This window comes from Molothrus aeneus, chromosome Z, assembly GCF_037042795.1.
Source record: "Molothrus aeneus isolate 106 chromosome Z, BPBGC_Maene_1.0, whole genome shotgun sequence".
Classification (NCBI taxonomy): domain Eukaryota; kingdom Metazoa; phylum Chordata; class Aves; order Passeriformes; family Icteridae; genus Molothrus; species Molothrus aeneus.
The window spans coordinates 61,412,259-61,433,337 of NC_089680.1; the positions used below are offsets into that span (position 1 = coordinate 61,412,259).

Sequence of the window (21,079 nt, forward strand, 5' to 3'; positions counted from 1 at the left end):
TCCACTACATTCACAGCATCACAAACCTTTGCAGGCAAGACCATCATTCTCTGATGCAGCCACAGCAACTTTCCAATAACTCTATCTGAGATCTGCAACCCTGCACCAGGCTTTCCTCCTCCCTCAGCTGCACCATCATGTGTCTGTTCCCTCTGGGGCACAGAAAACCAGTTAACATGAACTTGTCCCATGAACCCCAGCTGTCCACAGCAATGTGGAGGTAGTTGCCTTGGTATCACCTCTCTGTCATCACACACAGGTTTGTCATTTCTCCCTTGCAACACAGTATTCCAGCACAGCTAGGCTTCTGATTTTTCCCCCCTTAAAATGCTACAACTCAATGAACATAAATACTAAAGAATATAGTATTTTTCTAAATTGTCAGTATCCCAAAGGCCATAACTAACAACGACAGATCAAGTTCTGCTACTTTCATTAGGAAATAGCCAAATATTTCAATATGAACTAGAATCCAGACTTAGTAAGAAAAGGGTGTAAAGCACGGTGATGTTAATTTAATCATTGATGAGTACTCATATAACATTTATGGCAGCCAGTATCAGTCACAGAAAATGCAGTAAATATGTCTAATTTTATTGGATTGCTAGGATATAGCAATCTAATAAGAGTATACACAGAGTTTAAGACATGGTGTTAGAGACTTTGTATTAAGTGCTCTGCATGAGAATTACACATTTGATTGTTAAGTCTCATTAATTTTATCACTATCATTTTATATTACTATGAGCTACAAAATTGAGGATGCATATTTTGTAAATATTTTCTAGTTAAACAGTCTGCTAGCTGGCAACATGACTTTTTTAACCTCTTGTGAGCTGGGGTCCAATATTGGCATTTATTTCAACAGTAGTAAAATGTAATCTTACCTGTCCTGGCCTATGCTTTTTTGTCATTTTTCCCTCCTTTGTGAAGAACACTTTCAAAAATTGCTTTTACGCAGTCCTTTTTAATGGATTTTCTTTGCAAGGCTTTTTATGTTGAAACACACCAAATATACATGTAGAGATTTACAGATTATGCACAGAAGATACTCTATAAAGAATATGTCTACATGCTTTTCTGCATCTATATCACAAAAGCATATGGACAGAAAATCACACTTTAGATTTCATGTAGTCAGATGAAACAGGTTTTTTTTTTCTTATTTCAGGTTTATTTTTCCTCTCTGCTCTGTGTTTCTGAATAAAAAAATTGGGGAAAGTGTAATATTCATGATTAGGATATTTTTCCCTTATCTCTTGGATGCTGTTTAAAAGCTGTTTTCCCAGCAGCAGCTAGATCTTCACCATATTCTAGCTCAAAAAAATACACTTATACTTACTTGGATGGCAACAGTATTCCTATATCACAAAGAAAGATAATAAGACTTTTATGCATAAAACCCAAATTTCAGATAGTGAATTTTTTTTGTCAGACAAAGGTAATATTAGTATTTATAGTGAAGTAAATAAGTCTTAAATTTCTATTACACTGATTTCCAACTCTGAGCAGTTTTTAAATACATTTCCATAAATACTTAAAATATTGCAATGATTTTGAGCCCATAAGACCCAGAGAATTGGAAGAAAATTCTATTTGATTTTCACCTTTGTTTGGCAGTTTCACTGAAGTGTATACTGCATTTTGCAATTACAGCATGCAGCATTAAATGTCTTTCCAGACAAACACACAGACCTGCATTGTATGCTTAACCTTATGCTGCATATTTTATATTAAAAAGATACAATTGATAGCCTATGCCTGCTGAATTTCAACATTACTATGAGGGTTATTTAACTCCGTCCTATAATTGAACAATAGCTTCTCACTGTTCCAGTAGCCTTTATTTTTACTTTTTCAAGTAACCATTCAAAGCCAAAATATTCTGGAGTATCAATTCAGGGGAGAATATGACATGCTATTAAAAAGAACACTTATATTTCAGTCAGCAGATACCTACCAGTCATGGTAGATGTAATCTTTTTTTGATCTTAAAAAATGTTTTAACTACAGCAGTTTTCTGACCTGAACATAAATATGGTCCCCATCTAAGCTTTTCTTATTAAATGCAAAGCAATTTGTCATAATTTTAAAATTCTCTGTGACAGAAAAAAATTTTAGGCTTATTGTTCACATTTCATTCCATAACCTTCAAAGGTAACATCTTCTGCCGGACTTATGTACTATTTCCGTATAGGCTGGGATTTCTAAAGAGGAACCTGGATAAACACGATGTCATTTACTTATGAAGGCATTTAGAACCTTCATCTTCTTTCATCCAGTTAGAATAAACATGTGATAAATATGCCACTTTTATCACTCACCATAACACCCCTCATAACACTAATCAGCAATAGGTGCTAAAAAGCAAAATTATTTTAACCAGCAGAACCTTTGTTCTTATCCAGTCTTAATTTCCTGTCCAAAGGTGGGTTTTGAAACACCTCTAAAAATCACTAATTTCCCCAAGGAAAAGAGGAAGTAAATTGAAAAATTAATATTACTTCTGGAGTACTACATCATGCCACTTATCACAGAACTGAAAAAATTGCTCACACTATCAGCAGCACATCTAGAAGGGAAAAAGGTGAAATAGGGTGTGGCTAGGACTACATCAGTCCTTGTGTACCAGATCTGAATTTAATTGTGCACCTTTAAACTCTCCAACAATATCCCTGTTTTGTTCATCCAGCCATGGTAGCTGCATGGGTTTTGAAAAACTGTGATATTAAAGAAGATAAAGGGATTGATTCAGAACAGGTGTAAGTCAGAAATTCTCTAGATAACGAAGACCATAAATTCCCAAAGCAGACCATTGTGCCAACCTGGGATTTCCAAACCTTACAAAGTTTTAGAATAACTTCTTCATGCCAGAAAGTGATTAAATAGTGCAGCCTTAACACTGAATATCTTCACGTGCCATTAAAATTTGCCCTGAAAAATTCCAAGCTGGGAAGGATTGTGTTTAACAGATAGGAAATGTTTTGCTGTCACATACTTACTTTTGGGTTCATATCAGAGACTTCACAGAAATTATTCTGGGTTTAGGTCAGCATAACTGACAACTGAACATATTCTTAAATCCCTGTGATGTTTAAGCTTGTGGTAAATATATGCTCTAGGCAGATGATTAACAATTTCAAACTTTTGAATACTATTTTGTGAACTGTGATTGATGCAAAAGGCTGGGTGTGCACAAAGTTGGTAAAGGGACCAGCTTTCTGATGTGAGTGAAAGTGGAAGATGCACCATTATCTCCATGGCCCTAGAGCCTCTCTGCTGTTAGACAGCCAGATCTGGGAATTCACTATGCTTTTAAAACTTGACTTCTGTAAGTATCCTATGTAAAGATCAGTACCTTTAAGCACTGAGCTACAGCACAGAGAAAAACTATTCTGAATACACAGATATCAGAAGGACTTTAATTGAATTTGAGCCATATGACCATTTTTGAAAATATCCCCCAAAACTTGAATGCAGATTCCTCTTTAAAGGAAAAACTTCCTTAGGATATTAATTTTATTCGTTATGGTAAACCTCTGGATAGACTTGTGAAGGTAATTGTCATGCTTACATGAGTAAGGAAGAGGCTCGTAAACGCACTGGTACAAAATCTCTACTGTCTTGGATTAGTATAACTCTGCAAAATTCAGAGTGAGACACATCACCATAGACAAAAAAATAGGTGAAGAATTAGACAAAATGAACTTCTCTTATTCTGAAATCCATGTGATTCTCCTTTCTTGCATAGGCTACATTCTAAAACCAGGCTCCAATTTTGAACAGGAGTTATGTCTGGTTTTGTCTAGTTCTCATTGTAGCTTTCCATATTCCACACACACAATGACAGATTTATTGCCTGAATGAAATACAGCAAGAAGGAAATGTAGTCCATTTTGACTTAAGAAGCCAAAGCTTAATTAAAATACTGGCACATTCAGTTCTCATACAGACCTAAGTTGTCAAATAATTCCAGTCACTGATAATGATTCCTTAAATATATATCCAAAAGAAAACAGCTTCTATTGGCACATTTTTCCTATTGTACAGTACTCCTATAACACTGGATACAATCTGAGAAACTATCTGATATGCTCATATATGCTGATATGCAAGGAGTCTGCTTTGGAGTACTCATATTACACAAGAATTCTGCTGTATGTTTTCAGCACAATTAATAAACAACATATACATTGAAAAGGCACCATGCTCATAACGTGTCAAAAAATAGAATGAGAAGAGAAGAGAAGAGAAGAGAAGAGAAGAGAAGAGAAGAGAAGAGAAGAGAAGAGAAGAGAAGAGAAGAGTGCTAAATCAGTGATCCATACTTAAGTATGAGGTGATAATACGTATCTTTCATTCTAAGCAATGCCGTTTTCTCCACTTTTTATAGATAGGCTGGAAATATTACACCTAGGTCAGTTAAGAGTAAGATGTCCCTTTACTTTGTTAAACCTGAATCAAAGCTTCTAAGCAAGTATTGTGTAGGGAGTACAGGGGTCAGTGAGGAAGGCATTAAGTCTTTTCATTAGAGAAAAGTGATGTTATAAAGCTTAAGCTCCTTCAAAGGCTCTCAGGTAAAAAAAAAAAAAAAATATGTTCTGCTAAAGGTAGAACAGAAAGAAAACCCAGACAACCTCCCTCTCATTATTCCTCACAATTGAATAATCAGAGAGATACACATATTTGACTGGCTACAGCATATTTTCTGGTTTGTTTAGGTTTTGGAAGAGTTAGTTAATCAGAGCTTTTTATTTTTCAGTTTCAAAGGAGTGGACTCCCACTGACCATGTGCATCCATGATGGAATATGATTTAAACTCACAGTTAGAGATGGTATTGATTATTTTGGCTAATGTGAGGATAGGATGTCTTATATCTATATTTCCTTGGTCTAAAATCATACAGGCCTCTTCTTAACCTAATTTCCATATGTCAGTGAAAATGTTTGGGTTTTAGGGTAAAGGAAGAAAAAGCATTAAAGTAATGAACACTTACATGTTAGATTATTTGGGTAAGATAAGTGGTTTTTGTTAGTCATATTATTACTAGAGAGCAGATGGTGGGTCAGATCACTACACCTTTTCTTACATTCTGCTGTTGCACTGATATCATTCACCTTCAATATCTCAGAGATGCTCCTGCACCCATATTGCCTTCTAAAAGTATGATAGTCACAGATGGTGGAGGTCTCATAAACTGGAAACACTTACCCCCCATTTTTCTGGCTACATGCTCCTAAAAAAAAAAAAAAAACACCCAAAAAACCCATTATGGAGTGCAAAGGCCATTCCTTGCTGCACCTTCTCCTGCTTCTGGGAACACACTAATAGCCTGCAGCTGTGCTAGCTGGAGATGGTGGGGGGGGAAAAAGGGTAAATTTGAATGTCTTTTTCCTGTCCACTGATCTCAACAGCTACTTGTGGAAAGGATGAGAAAAAGTTCAGGTATTTCGCCACCAGTAGCTTCTCTGACAAGTTCATGCCAACTCAAATTCAAGATTGACTTTACCAGAAAAAAAAATTCATTCCAGTTTTCCTACCAAAATCTCTGTGCTGTGAAGTCAATTTCTGTGAAAAATACTATACTCCATTATATTTGAAATTTGGAAGGTATTTCAACTGGTGTTGTTTTCAAGGTGATATTCTTTTCTCTAATGTCTCCTGGGTGTAGGAATGGTCTTCCCTCCATAGCTTGGGAGATTTACAAACAGCCAGGCCTCTGGCCCTTACTTGCTCCTATCTTATTTTCCAATAAAATATTTCTAAAACTGCTGAATGAAATAATACATTCATTCTCTTTTTACAAAGTAGCTGTTGCAGTTCTCTGGTCTTTTGTTTCTAGACTGCTACTAGGACTCTTTTATCCATTTCACAGAGACCCAGCCCTCTTGCTTTGTGTAGTACGATAAATGACAGTGCTATATTTAAAACATAATACAAATATTAAATTATGAAGATCATAATTGCAGTGTATCAGTGAGATAAAATTGTGCATCTTCTTCATGATGAAATTGAATATTTTTACCTCACAGATTTCTCATAATTAACATATTCAAATATAATTGCTGCACTAGGTAATCTTTAAAAATTAAATTTTGCATGTGTTGTATTTAAAACCCACAAGTGAAGTGTCTCAGAGATAATCTCTGTTATTTTCCAGTTTTAAATTTGAAGGTAAAGAAATTTGCTGTTTCTATACTTATTTATGCTGTAAATTCAAGTGGGAACTGCTTCAAATGGGAGTCTCATAAAAGAATAAGCAGCTTCTCTATTTTAGAAAAAAGGGTTTTTTTTAATTTCCTTTCCAGCTCTGGAAAAGGGCTATAAGAGCCTGAAATAATATTCACAGAAGTAATTCTTAAGTGTCTGTCCATATTATCTTAAGATAAAAACCCCACAAACACTGAACTTTCCTCCAGTTGCTACACAGCATACAACAGATGGAGGTAATCTATTTGAGATAGCTGTTAGTTAGCCCAAACTATACTGTGTGCTCAGGAGCTGTCTATTAGTTTCAATGTATGTAGAGAATGAGACAGATAGTCATTTTAGCTAGAGTTTTAATTTAGCTAATTTTAGTTTAGCTAATATATTTATACCAGCAGTCTGATCAGTACCTGTGTTTGGTAGAAAAGTTGATTTAAATGACCCCTGGTACTGCAAGCTCACCATATCATGTGACAATTTTCAGTCTTAATTGAATTTGTATAAATGAACATATATGTATGTTTTGTGATATGATTTTATTTAATGATTTCTTATGTAATTTTAAGTTATCACAATACAAATTATTATCTTCCCATAATTTTGGCATTATTTTACCCAGTAAAGACAATTTCTTCATTATAGAGTTATTCTTTTGAGTCCTTTCCTCTCAAAAAGAAAGCTGCATAAATAGTGGACTTTTTGGTTTAGTGCCTAACCAACATCTTCTATTGTTGTTGCTGTTGTTGTTGTTGTTGCTATTTTGGCAAGTAAAATATTTTTCAAGCTAAATCTGAATTATTCCTATGAGTGTAAAGGAAAAGGTATTTCATAAGTAAAGAGACGATGTTTCCACTATTATTATTGTATCTAACTCCCAACACATTAACTCTGCAGCCTTGCACAAAAAATATGTCCAGAACACAAATTTTAGTCCTTCTGTCAAGGCAAAGATTTGAGCCTGATTTGTTGTTTTTCTAACAATAAATAGCTTTCTAAAACTTCTACTTTTTATGAAAAGTTTAGGTTTTTGTTGGAGTACAAGGAAGGAGAACAATTAAAAAATCTCATTGCTGAAAATTCCTCTCCTGAGGTGACAGAAGCCACTATTCCGTACCTCCTCCAATGAACACCTGTTAGGTGTTGAGCAATGCATAGATGGCTACACAGAGCATGCAAGCTTTCTCCACAGGATATAAGTTTTCAACATAAATCCTTTTATAAAATAACTCAACAAGGAATGAGAGTCCAAATCTTCCTTCACATGTGTGCCTTAAGTCACAAACTGCTTAAGGACCACACAGCTGCAGACTCACTAACTCTACCACTGGTGGCATGTGGGAGAGAGTCCATAGGGCAAAAATGAGAATGTTTGTAGGTTGGGGTAAGGCCACTTAAAGAAGGAAAAAAAGAAAAAGGAAAACCCCCTCCAAATTTTGCAAAAACCCAGTCTCTCATCACCAGAATATCAATGCCCAGCCAGTCCCTGTGCAAAAGAGACTTTGGAAGAATTTCCATTCTTTACTGCTGAACATGACATTCCAGGGCATGGGACAGATCTCTGATTAAGGCAGTTCAGCTGCCCTGGCTGTGTGGGCGGCCTTGGCTGTTCTAGCCAGCCTTCTCACTGAGAGGAAAAAGAGGTAAATAGAGATGGTCATGATGCTGTGCAGGTACTGTTTAGCAATTGCTAAAACATCAATAACTAAAACATCCATGAGTATCAACACAATTTCTGTCACATAAGCCACAGCACCACATGGGATACTGTGAAGAAAATAAACTGTAAGGAATTACAATTTATACCTTATTCCATACCATTTGTATTGTGCTCAGGTACTGCATTATTTAATCTATTTTCCTAAGACACCATCATACTCTGCCCTGCCTTTTGACATATTTACAGACATAACTTCCTTCATTCATTTCATGGGCCACTCCCATTCAAATATCCATTCAAATATCCATTCAAATGTCCATTCAGTAATTTAGTCCTTCCTCAAATTTTGATGGTCATTCATGACTGGAGAGATGCTGTGTTAGGTCCTTGCTGCATTTGCCCAATTCCATATTAGGTTCTACCTGCATTTGTTCCATGGCTCTTGCTTTGGTAATTCTGACATAGAACTATGGCATCACACAGCAATGGCAACATACCACCGAGACTACAGATGATTTTCACCCAAAGTAAAACCTCCTCAGGGTGCACACTCAATTTCCCCATTGTTTTGTGTTGTCTACCAAGGTCCTTGTGCAAAAAGTATCTTGTGAATGGGTATGCCTTTTCCTAATCTATGCTTTCTCAGAGTCACTAATGCGGACTATAGTAACTGTATGTCCTTCTACAATGTGTAGGGATTTTGTTTGGGCAGAACCGGGTTGTTTAGCAAACCCTCTAGTGTTAATCAAGTGATCTCTGCTGGATTTTTATCCCAAATGATTGAAGGTCCCAGCACCCATCACTCTAAGTATAGTTTTTAACTGTTCAATTAAATTTTGGTGTATGATATGTCAAGGTGTTTGTGATATACTGGAGTACTTTCTTGCCTTGAGGCTTATTTTCCAAGGTTCAGGACGGTGTTTCTGGCAGTGGAGTTGGTCACGTCTCTTGTTTCTGGCCATCTGGTAATAGTTTCCACTGTTGTAAGCAAGTGGCAATAATCGTGGCATGCTCCTGGTAAGGGAGGCCTCCCCATATTAGTATCTCAGCCACCATCCTCTGTGCCAGAAAGCCAAGCTTTGCCTGTTTGTGTCTTTTGAATATGGCATGTTTTGCAGTCCCAGGATAACCTGTGCAACAATCTCAATTGGTCATATTTACCCTTGGAACACAATGCTGCATTCCCTCCTTGGCGTCCTGATGCACAATGGATCCATTAAATGAAGGGTGGATGTCCTATCCACCGGTGTTTTGATCACCAGTCTTTAAAATAGCACTATACAGAGTGCTTAATTACGAAGAAAATTTACTCGATCCCAGCCAAAACCAGTACAGAAATAGATTAAGATGAGCTGACCTAGCTATTCATCTGAAGATGAATAGCTATTCATCTGAAGCAAAAACCACCAAAAGATAAACTATAAAACCTTTTCCATGGGGACTACCAATTTAGGGAAAAAGTTCAAAATGTAGGCTAAGTTAACTTTTCTTTAAAAAGACTGTGGCAACCCTAGGTTTTCTAGTCTTGATCTTCCTTACATTATTTTCCTTTATTGCAGATATTAACTGTGAAAATGGCAAGGCACCAAAACATGTTGCACCAAGGTGTTCTGGATGCCCCATCCCTGGAAGTGTTCAAGGCCAGCTTGGACAGGCTTTGGGCAACCTTGTCAAATGAAAGGTGTCCCAGCCTGTGACAGTGGGTGGTTGGCACCACCAGATGATCTTTAAGGCCCCTTCCAACACAAACCATTCTATAAGCTGTGAAGGGCTGTGATTGGCTGGTTTTTGCTTGTTTTTATTTGAAGCACCTGTTGGTTACTTTTCAAAGATGCCTAAATCAAATAAAATCAAATTAAGACAGTAGAATATTTCATATAATTTTAAATTTGGTTCAGCTTTGCAACTGCCGATGTATCTGCCAGATGAAAATGCAGCTTTTTAGAATAGCAAACTGTATTCAAACAAAAGATTAAACAGTAGACTTTTGGTAGATATTACTCAGAGAAGAATGTGAAAGGAAAAAATGTAACTATGTTATGCTTATTCTGTAACTTAAGACTAAGCATTTCACTTCAACTCGATTGCAAGAGCAAGATCTAGCAATCACTGATATGAGGTCTTAAGTTAAACAAGTATAAAAACAGAATCCTTATGAAGTAGGAAGAAAAATGATTACTTACTGATAAAAGAAAAGGAAGATTTTTTTAAAAAGATGGCTTTCATGTTTTTGTCTTTTCTTTTCCTGGCTATAATAAAAAGGGGCTAGTCTGAATTCAGAGATCCATAATGTCTTTTATAATTGGTCATGAATTATTTTTTTTCTGTAATGGAAAAAAATGTGTATTTTCTTCTTAACTACTCATTCCACATTGCCTCAGGGAACACATGTTTTTCTCTACAAAAACTGAGCAGTTTGTATAGTTTAAAAGAACCATTGAAATGGTCTTTTCAATTTCCTTTGATAACTTCACAAATGTTAACTTTATCAGCACTTATACATTAGAGGAGGAAATTTCCTAGAAAAATATCCAAAACATCCAAAGAGACATTTTAAAACTTCTTTTTGTATGACCTAAACTGTTGCTTGCTCTATTGACATTTAGTGATGATTCTATCATGAATCACTTGACAATTTTATTTCTTTTTAGAAGTAGGCAGGGTTGGAACAGTGCCCTTCTCCTCTTTCATATAGCATCTAACCCAGTTTGGATGCTAGAGAAATAGAATCAAACAGAAATTATTAATAATAATGTGTGACGGGCAGATCAGAGCTGTAGGCAGAGGCACACAAACATGCAATGAGACACTTCATTTTGCTCTTGTGAATTCCCAGTATATTCTTACTGGACAAGTGAAAAACACAAGCAAAACATTAGAAACAATAGCAATCTAGCATAAGAAGAGCTATGAAAACTCCTTACTGTGACTTGCACCTGGATTGCAAGCCTGATATTATTATTATCAGCTGATAGCGAGGCCAATCTTCAAAATAGCTCTAAAGTTGAGTTTTACACTGATAAAGATTCCAAACCTAAATTGTTATGGCTCTGTGGGACAGCATAGGTTCAAACCTGTCTCATATGCTATAAATGTATGTCTCCTTTTCCTCCTGTAACTTCAAATTGTTATCATTAACTATTATTAATAATAGGAACTGTGAAGTGAGCTTCTTTTGAAAATCCAAGACTCAAAAAGTCCTAAAATTTGCAGTCACACAGCACATTATCCTAAAGAGACATGAGATTTTTACCTACCTCATCCTGAAGTCCTGGCTCCAAGATTTTTTAGTTTATTAGATTGACTGATTATAAACCAGGCAAGATTTCCTCCTGGAATCTTGTTTGAACCATATTTTTCAACATAATTAGCTATTAGCTAATGGATTAAGAAATATATAATAAAATATGAAAAGTCAAATGTGAGTGAATAGTAGTCCTAAATGCAAGATGCAGAATTTATCTCCTAGTAATAGTAACGTATTATTTTTAATAACTTTGGCAAATGAAAAAACATGTGCACTGTCTATTCTATTGTGCACCCTTTATTAAGAATTTAATATTATTATAGTAGAGATTAAGCTCTAATGGAAGTTCTAACTGCATGCAGGCTAGGAGGCCTTAAAAATGAAAGTTATCCTCTTCCAATCTCTGATATTGTTTCAACAGAACACTCTTTGCATTTAAGTCAGTGCAATGAATAAGTCTGGTGGCATTTTATTAATTATTTTATTGTCTTTGGGGTCTTGTATGATTAAACCTACTGAAAATACTAACTGCATTCTAATTTGTCTATGTATCATATATATCACATTTCTAGTTCTGTTTCATATTATATGTATAACATTTTTACTTCTCTGGTTATAACATTTTTTCATTGCTTTTAAGACTTCCCTTTTGAGTGTTGGAGTGACTAGCTTTGGAAAAATAACCAATTTGTCCCATGTAGACCAAATATTCAAAAGAAGAATATACTATTTTTTTACATGTGTTTCTGTGTGTTTCTATGTGTGTGTACACCTGGGTGTAAACACACCATTATTATTTACACATATATTATCAATAAATTGTTTCTTATTCCTGTTTCAGACTTCTGGTGTTTCCTTCTCTCTCAACTGACTCTGTCAAAGAAGACAACACAGAAAATTCATTCACTGTTTGAGAAGATTGAAATTAATTTGCCACTTCTTTACACGGTCAAAATAAATGGAATCCTTGCCATAAACATGTCATTCCTTAAACTTTCCTGACATAATATATCTTCTTGGCAGTCTTGTGTTCTGAGACTTAGCAGTCCAGTAAGACTGAGAACCTGAGATATTGCTTCTAGGATTTAATACTCTTTCAGAGAATTTCTGGAGTCTCTCTGCGAATATTAGGAGGTAGCCATTCTAGGAACACATCTCTCTGAGATCCATAGGACTTTTCTTTCCCTTGCAATAAAAATGACATAATTAATACTCTATACATCATGTGTAGAGAATCAGAGGCTTGTCAAAGCCCCCAGGTTACTGAGACCTCTGCATGAGGGTTCAATGGGGTTCACTGTGCTTAGATAGCAGTATAAAATTTTGCAGCTAAATCACGTTCCTTGTAGAGCTGGGGACCATATTCAACTCTTTCACCAAATATCTTAACTAAGATCTATCTTTGTATCACAGAGGAAATGTGTCATGGTTTAGGAGTGGTTCTCCCCAGGTCAGTGCCCCCAAACCATGTTCCTCTCTCTCTCTCTGTCTCTCTGTCTCTCTGTCTCTCTCTGTCTCTCTCCTGTTTTCCTGTCCCTCTTCCCCCTTACTACAAACACCAATGAGATAAGAAAACAAACAGTAACAGCAGCAATACTAATGACAGAGGGTACAAGAAAGAAAAAAAATCACATGGCACCTGTTGCCATACCAGACAACTTCCTCTGCCATGTTTACTTGACCAGACTGGAATCCCTTCTCCCCAGAAGAGAGTCCCTTCTCCATACCCCCATCAATGACATGAGGAGATGTAGAATAACCTCTGGATTCTAACCATGGTCCTTCCTGGATACTGCAAGAATTAACCCTGTCCTGGCTAAAACCAGGACAAAATCCATCAGGGAATAGACAATACAATGGATGTGAAAGAACAGGTGTAGTTGGCATATGAACAATCACAAAATGAAAGTCATTTTTATTTGCATCACTTAATGAAAAAGAAGATATAGGAAAGGAAAAAACAAAAACAACCAGAAAAGCACAAATAAGAGAGGAAGAACAACATACTAAGAAAATTATTATGAATTTTTGAATTTTTTTACACATTGAACAAATATATTCCCATCTGAAGTTACACATAAACTGTGGTTGAGGAATATTGTGGCAGAATCACCAAAATTTGAAATCTGCATGCTCGAGAGGGTTCAAAAGAGCTGGTTTGTACCAGCCATCAACATGGTCTGTTGTTTATGATCTTTCTTCCCTAACCCAGTTTCAAATAACATAACTGTAAGTTTGAAGTGAAATACAGTTCCCTAGCTCTCATTGATGCCAACTTAATTCCTCTGGCACTGTTGGTATGTATTACATGTCAAAACTAAAGATGGCAAAGATTAATTGTTAAAAAGGTATTTAATTTCATGTCATCTAAATTTATTTTGTCTACTTTGATCTTAGTTCTCTGCTTGCTTTATTTTACATTGCAATAGAAGCATGAAAATTCTTCTAAGGGAAAAATGTGTCCTGCTTTCCTAAAACAAAATGAAGACAAGCTGTTATTTAGAGCTAATATTTACATGTTGATGATTCTCATTTGATTTGATCCTTTCCAGTGTGGACTTGCCAGTGTTTGGAATACAGAAATACAGATGATGGGAGAGAAGAATGTTAAGAAACCTTGTCCCCCTCTGCAGGACAGATAGGAAATTCATTGCTTTCCTGCCAGAACACAATGAAAATACATAGAGTAATTGTAGCAGGAATATTTCGTGTTCAGCTGAAGTAAGACAACAAGCAGCTTCCGTTTCTCTGTCCTAATTCACTCCAGGACAAAATCATTCCGTTTCAGGTTTGATTTAAGCAAACCATCTCAATGTACATTAATGGAGACATAAAGCCCATGCAGACAATTTGCATGTGACCTCATCAGAATTGCAGCATCCACCTCTATGCACTCAGAGCACAAGAGCATCCACTACATTAAATGTTTCTTAAGTGATCATGCATCAGGGCTCTGGAAGCAATTTGGCTCATAAATGGGGATTTCAGTAATATCAGTCCTGCTTGGTGCATCTCTTAAGCTACACTGCAAACCTAGCTGCTTAATATTTAGAGAGAAAAAGACATGCTTCAGGTCTAAATGAAGAAGTATTTCTGACCAAACTGAAACCTAAAGGAATTCAAACTCTGAAATTTGCCACTAAAAGCCATAGCCACAGTAGCTCATAAACCCATGTACAATATCCTGCACCCTATATTTTTAAAATATCAGTCACTGTCTTTTATAATTAATATATATCTTATATATTTGGTGTATATCCTACCTTATTTTGTACCCCTGTTTCCTGGGTGCAGAGACAAGGTGGTGAAGCTTTTAGTGCTGTTTTTTCAACACCACTCACATCACAGCAGGGAGCGGGGGTGGAACTGGAAACAGAAAGTTTGCCATTTTTGCCTGGCTTCTTCAGGAAGAAGGTCCCAGGTCAGCCTGATGGAGCTAGTCCCGCTGCCACCATCAGCAGCTCCTTTTCCCGTTCCTCTGAGTTGCAGTTTTTGAGGTTTGGGGCTGAAAGATAGTGATGGTGAGCCCAAGATACCACTCTGAGGAAAAGGAAAGGGAGCCAGAGTGGCAGCAGCAGTGTGAGGGCAGAGCTGTGTGGGGCCCAGGCCCCAGGAGAGCTGAGTGGAGCATCACTAATACCACAGGGGTCCACATGGAGCTGAAACAGTGAAATAGAGTGGTCGGGGGGAGCAGCACAGATGATCCAGGTTCCAAGAGGTTTTGTTGGCCTTAGCTCGATGTTGTTTTTGCACTGGGGTGGGCGAGTGCAAAAACACTGGGAGGGATTAAACTGTGGAAGCTCTCATTGATATTCACATTGCTTTTGTTTTTTTGAGTACCATTGGCCCCAGTGCAGGGCCAGCCCCCAGCTTGTCTTCATTTCAGAAACCATGTCACATGCTGTCTTTGGGAAACATTTTTGTTTGTTTGGTGGTGACTCTTTTTTTGTGAGTAAAACACCTTGTCTCTTTCGTACAGTCTTTATCATTAAGATTATGATTATTGTGATTTTAAGCAAACTGACACTCCAATTTATAATCTCTCCCAGTGTTCTTCCATTTTCAGAAGGTGCAGGGGCGAGAAGGGATCAGATTGAGTGGGTTTAATGTTCTAAATAGGATTTAAATCCAGCACACCCTCATAAGATTTTTGGAAGCATTTTACTGCATTTTATTTCATTGCTTATTCCAGCCATAAAATAACTTAATTTTCTACAGCATTCTTTCTCTGAATAACAAAATCAGCAATTATAGCCGTAATATTCAAAGTGCTTACCTTTTGGGAATACATTTTTGCACAAGTTTTTTTGTATGCTGAAGACTGTAAAAGCATTCTGTATATTCACAGGTAATTTTTATGCTTGCATCTAAAATATCTGAACAACCATTACAAAAAGGATGATTTGTAATTGAAGGTTTATGATTTTGAAATTGAGAATTTTTTTTTTCAAGAAAGTTCAAATCAGGGTATTATAAGCACACTTGAAACTCAGCCTTTACTAAAGTGCTTTTTGAAATTCATGCCTTGTTTCCTGCCTTGTTTTCTACCCAAATTTTAATTTAATTGCTTACATTTGTTTGTCTGACTTAAAAAAGGCTTATGTCTAAGCTGAACAATATAGACTCCTCAGGGACCTGTACATGTTATCTACTTTATACCAAAAAGTTTTCCTAAATATAAGTGGCCCTTCAAATAAGTGTTTGCTACTGTTTCCATGAATTTTGCTCATGAATCTTTTATATAAATTTTCTGGTTTTGCTATTACCCACTTTCTAATCTTCATTAGCATATTTGTTCTTATTTGTTTGGTACTTTCATTTTTCTTTGTTAAATTGCAGGTCTACTAATCATCTTATTTTAGACGTCTGTGTTCTTTCTTTTTGACTTAACTGTGTTCTTTCTACAGTTCTAGTAGAAAGTCTAAAGTCTTCTACAGTCCCATTCAACACACATTATTCTACCAAACTACCTTTAATCATCACTGTATAGGTGATTTAAACAAAATAAAATATTTAATTTAAAAAAATTTGAAGTATGTTAATCTTGAAGAAGAATCCCATGGTTAATTGGAGGAGTTAATTCTAACAAAAAGGAGTATCACGAGAGGAGGATTGATGTTCCTTTACTAAAATTTTTCTAGAGTTATACTTGCTAATTCCAGCTGTTTGCAAGGTATTTATCATGTAAAGCATTTCAGAGAATCACAGTATAACCGAATGGGTAAGTAAGGTTGGTAGGGGCCATAGGGAGTTATCTTCTCCAACCTCCCTGTTCAAGCAAGGTCATCCTAGAGGACATTGCATGAAATTGTGTACAGCAGGCTCTTGAATATCTCTGGTGATGGATATACCACACTCCACACTCTCTCTGGACGATCCGTTCCAGTGTAAAGTCACCTGCATGGTGAAAAAGTCTGTCCTCATATTCAGATGGGACTTCCTGTGCATCATTTTCTGCCCATTGCCTCTTGTCCTATTTTTTGGCATCACTGAGCACAGCCTGGCTCCATCCTCTTGGCATCTTCCCTTCAGATACTTACATTGATGAGATCCCCTCTCAGCTGTCTCTTCATGAGGCTGAACAAGCCAAACTTTCTCAACCTTTCTTCATAAGAGAGATGATCCAGTCCCTTAATCATCTTTGTAGCCTTCTGTAGTCCCCCTTTATAGACCTCCAGGAGCTCCCTGTCTCTCTTGTACTGAAGAGCCCAGAACTGGACACAGCACTCCAGATGTGGCCTTTGGAGAAACCCTTCTACTAGGTTAACTAGAGGGGCAGGATCACCTCCCTCAGCCTGCTGGCCATGCTCTTCCTAGTGTACCTCAGGATATCATTGGCCTTCTTGGGGCCCATTGCTGGACATGGATAGTTGTCATGGACAGTTTGTTGTCCACCAGGATCCCCAGGTCATTCTTGGCAGAGCTGCTATCCAGCAGGTCAGCCCCCAGTTGATACTTGTGCCTGTGGTTATCCTTCCCTAGCTATAGGACCCTGCATTTGCCTTTGTAGAACATCAGGGAGTTCTTCTCTGCCCATTTCTCCAGTCTGTCAAGGTCCTTCTGAAGGGCTGCACAACACTCTTGTATCAGCCACTCCCAGCTTTGTGTCATCAGTCAACTTGCTGAGAAGGCATCTTCCCCTTCATGGAAGTGAATAACAAATAAGGTAAACAATACTGGGCCCAGTATTGAACCTTGAGCGACACTTCTAGTGACAGGCTCCCACACAGACCCTGTGACAATGATTTGGACACTAAAGAATTTGACATCCAGACAGTTCTCAATCCACTGCCCACTCATCCAATTCACACTGCCTAAATTTGTCTATGAGGATTTTGTGAGAGACAGTGCTGAAAGCCTTTCTAAATGTAGACAATATCCTGTCGACAATATCCTTTCTAAAGGTATCAGGTTTGTCAAGCATGATTTATCTTTTGTGACTCCTTTCTGGTCCTGATCACCTCCTGTCCACATGGATAGAAATGGCCTCCAGGATGAGGTTCTCCAACACCTTTCCAGGAACTGAGATGGTTGGCTGTTCTCTGTGCAGTCCTTCTTGCCCTTTTTGAAGACCAGTGGCATTTCATTTCTTCCAGTCCTCAGGCACCTCTCCTGAACTCCATGACCTTTCAAAGATGATGGTGAGCAGCCTTGCTGTGATTTCCACCAGCTCTCTCACTCAAGGATGCATTCTGTCAGGGCCCTTGGACTCACGGATATCAAGTTTACCTAGATGATTCTAGCCTGAGTCTGCTTCACCAGGAGTCAAGAAGAATTGGGTTAGAGTCTGTCTGTCTTCCAAGTTTCCTTTACCCTGGTCTGCTGGATTAGAATTTTCTGAGGGATGATCTTGTCTGTGAAGATTGATGCAAAGAAAGCATTCAGTAAGTCTGCCTCCTCTGCATCCTTTCTTACCAGGTTTCCTCCGCTAGTAATGGGCCCACATTAACCTTTGTTTTCTTTTTATTACTGATGTACTTGGAAAAGTAGATCAGTACAAAAGTACTTCTTGTTGGCCTGGATATCCTTGGCTAGATTTAATTCCAGGTGAGCCTTGACCTTTCTACTTACTCTGACAACCTGTCTATATTAATTCCAAGTTGTCTGGCCCTGCTTCCATCTTCTCTGGGTTTTCTGTTTGTGCTTGAGTAATGACATGAGTTCTGTGTTCATCCACAGAGGCCTCTTGCCCCTTTGTTTGATTGGGATACATCATTCTTGAGCCTGCAGGAAGTTGCTCTGTCCCATAGGATTCTTCCAGGAAGATTCCTGAAGAGGTTAGCTCTCCTGAAGTCCATGTTTACAATCCTACTTGCTGCCCTGCTTCCCTCTCATCTGATACTGAACTCCACATTCTCATGGTCCCTTCAGTGGTATCTGCCCCCAGCCCTCACTAAATACTGAGATGAGTTCAATTGGTTAGAGCACAGTGCTGATAAGACCAGGGCTGTGCGTTCAATCTCTGTAGAGACCATTTACTTAAAAATGGAACTTGGTGATCCTTGTGGGCTTCTTCCTACTCAGGATAATATCTGATTCTCCAACAAGGCCTTCTGTCTTGTTAGGGTAAGGTTAAGCAGTGCATAATTCCTGGTGGGATTCTCCCCTACCTGAAATAGGAAGTTGCCATTACTGCTTTCCAGAAGCCTCCTGGATTGCTTGTGTTTTGCAGTGCACCCTTAACTCCAGCTGATCTAAGGGTAGTTAAGAACCAATGTTTCTGACTTAGAGGCTGCTTTGAGCTGCCTGTAGAAGGCCTCATCCATTCTCCTTCTCTTAATCAGGGAGCCTGTAGCACACACTCACAACAGTGTCACCCTTACTAGCCCCCCTTTTATCCTAACCTATAAGATCTCTACACACTCTTCAGACACAGAGCTAAATATATTCCAAGTGTCATCTCATGTGGAGGGCAACTCCACAGTAGGGCATATAAGTCTTCATGATAGAGCTTTCCTTTCCAAATTCCTTAAACCAAATCTGAAACCAAGCTAATTACATCTTCTGCCTGCACATGCATAATCATAAACACAAATTTCACATATATTTTGGTCTCTTGGCAGCAGTCTAATGAACTAGGAACTTAAAACTAATTGCTTCTACAAGGAGATTATGAAGATTGAGGAAATCACTTCAATGGCATATATTGATTTATCTTAAGTTCAATAACACAGACATAATTTTAATATGAATAGTGCTCAGTACTTCTCTTTTTCTGTTAAGGATGCACCATTACTCTCCTAAAAAGCAATGATGGCTGCATTAATGAGCAGTACTCCCTTTTGATAACGATTTTATTCATTCTAATATTCATACTACAGTTTTTGTAAGTAATGAGACATATTTTCCTTCACTATAACCAAAACTGAACTCTACAATCAAGAAAACATGGGTTGGATATTAAGTTGTTTGGCTCAGATACGCATTTCTTTGAACCTGGTATGAGCAACCCTTTATTATGTACACAATATGTCTTTTCATGTAGGTGTAATTGTTTCATAACTATAATTTACAGATCCACACAGATTCAAAATCCTCTTGCTTTTAAGCATTGTGTTTCCTGATGATGTTGTAAATATGTTTTTGTTCATTTCTTTGAAGAGAAAGGAAGTGAAGACATCCTTAGCAGAAAAAATGGTCAATCTTATTACCTTCACCCCAGCAAGGTTACCTTAGATTTCACCCCTTATCAAAATTCTTACATGGTTCTTTGGGGTCTTCAATGATGGGTGTCCTTTTTAAGTGGCTGTTCCTTGACCCCCACTTGTGAGTAAGTGCAATATCATTGTTTTGCATAACTTCTGCTTTGTTAGGCTTGCGGAGCTAAACTGGCATCCTGCTTGAATTTTGCCTGACTCATATTTGCCTGAGTTTCATCTGTCATCTATTTCTCCAAAATAGAATAGTTGTGCTGTTCTGCTCTAGTTCTACTGTCCTTATTTGTGTCAGTCCTTCTTCCTTTCAGCAGCCGTGGAGGCATGTGTGTGTGTCTGTGTGTGTGTGGTCACTCCTGCTGCTTGCTGCCTCCTCTTGCCACCCACAGGACTCAGCTGGTGTCAGTGCAGAGTTGGACACACTGCCAGGATGCTGAGGGGAAGGAAATGGACTCACTGGTCACCGAACAAGAGTGCCCCTTGCCCTGCTGGTCCCAGCTGCAGTTCTGGAGCTGTCACTTCAGCACTGTTTGACTTGGGAATGGCCCTGCTGCCTCTCCTCACTGCCTGGCTCTGCAGAGTGTCCTGGAAAGGCTGGTTGTGTGGTGCCAGGGTCTGCCCTTGACTTCAGTGAGCCAGACAAAATGGATCCCTTTCCAGTTGTGGCCATGGATTTTCCCTGCCAGAGCCACACCAACGGCTGTAACATGAATGGTACCTGAACAGACAGCACAGACACCCTCAACACCTTTGTCTCTGTACCCAAGACACATAGTAAAGAACATTAGTGAATTAAATGTTCACATATTTTTTGCCCTTTTACCCTTATATCCCTTTTTCTGTCACAGTATTTCCATCCTTAGCAACCTCCTATCTTTTCTGACAGTGCCAATGACCAAGGTGACTTGCCATGTGGGTGAATTGTCAATACTATATTTGTTTTGTCTGGCTAGCAAGAAAGTAAGGCGAAAATTTAGAATGCAATATTTTATTTTCTCCCAACTTATTCTCAGCTAAGGGTGTTACTGTCTGACCAATCAGTGACTTTTTCTGTATTCAGAGAAGATTAATTGTCATTGAGATCTGTCAAGTTTGACTGAAATTACACAGTAGAGGAAAAAAGTGTAGGGGAAGGAGAACTGATGGATATGCAGAAACCTGATAAGCACTGAATGTCTTACACAGGCTAAGAAAATGAATGAAAACTACATGATCTATTATTGCCCACATTCATAGCATAGATTAGGAACCATTCTATAATTGCTTTTGGTATGATACAGTTCCAAATGTCAATGAAACAACAATTGGCTTTT

General features: G+C 37.8%; 1 long non-coding RNA gene across 1 annotated transcript in view; it reads left to right on the forward strand.

The window, feature by feature from the left end:
* The window catches only part of LOC136569002 (uncharacterized), an 87,671-nt gene that overhangs the window by 27,200 nt on the left and 39,392 nt on the right, over positions 1-21,079 (forward strand). The gene's annotated exons all lie outside the window — the stretch shown is intronic.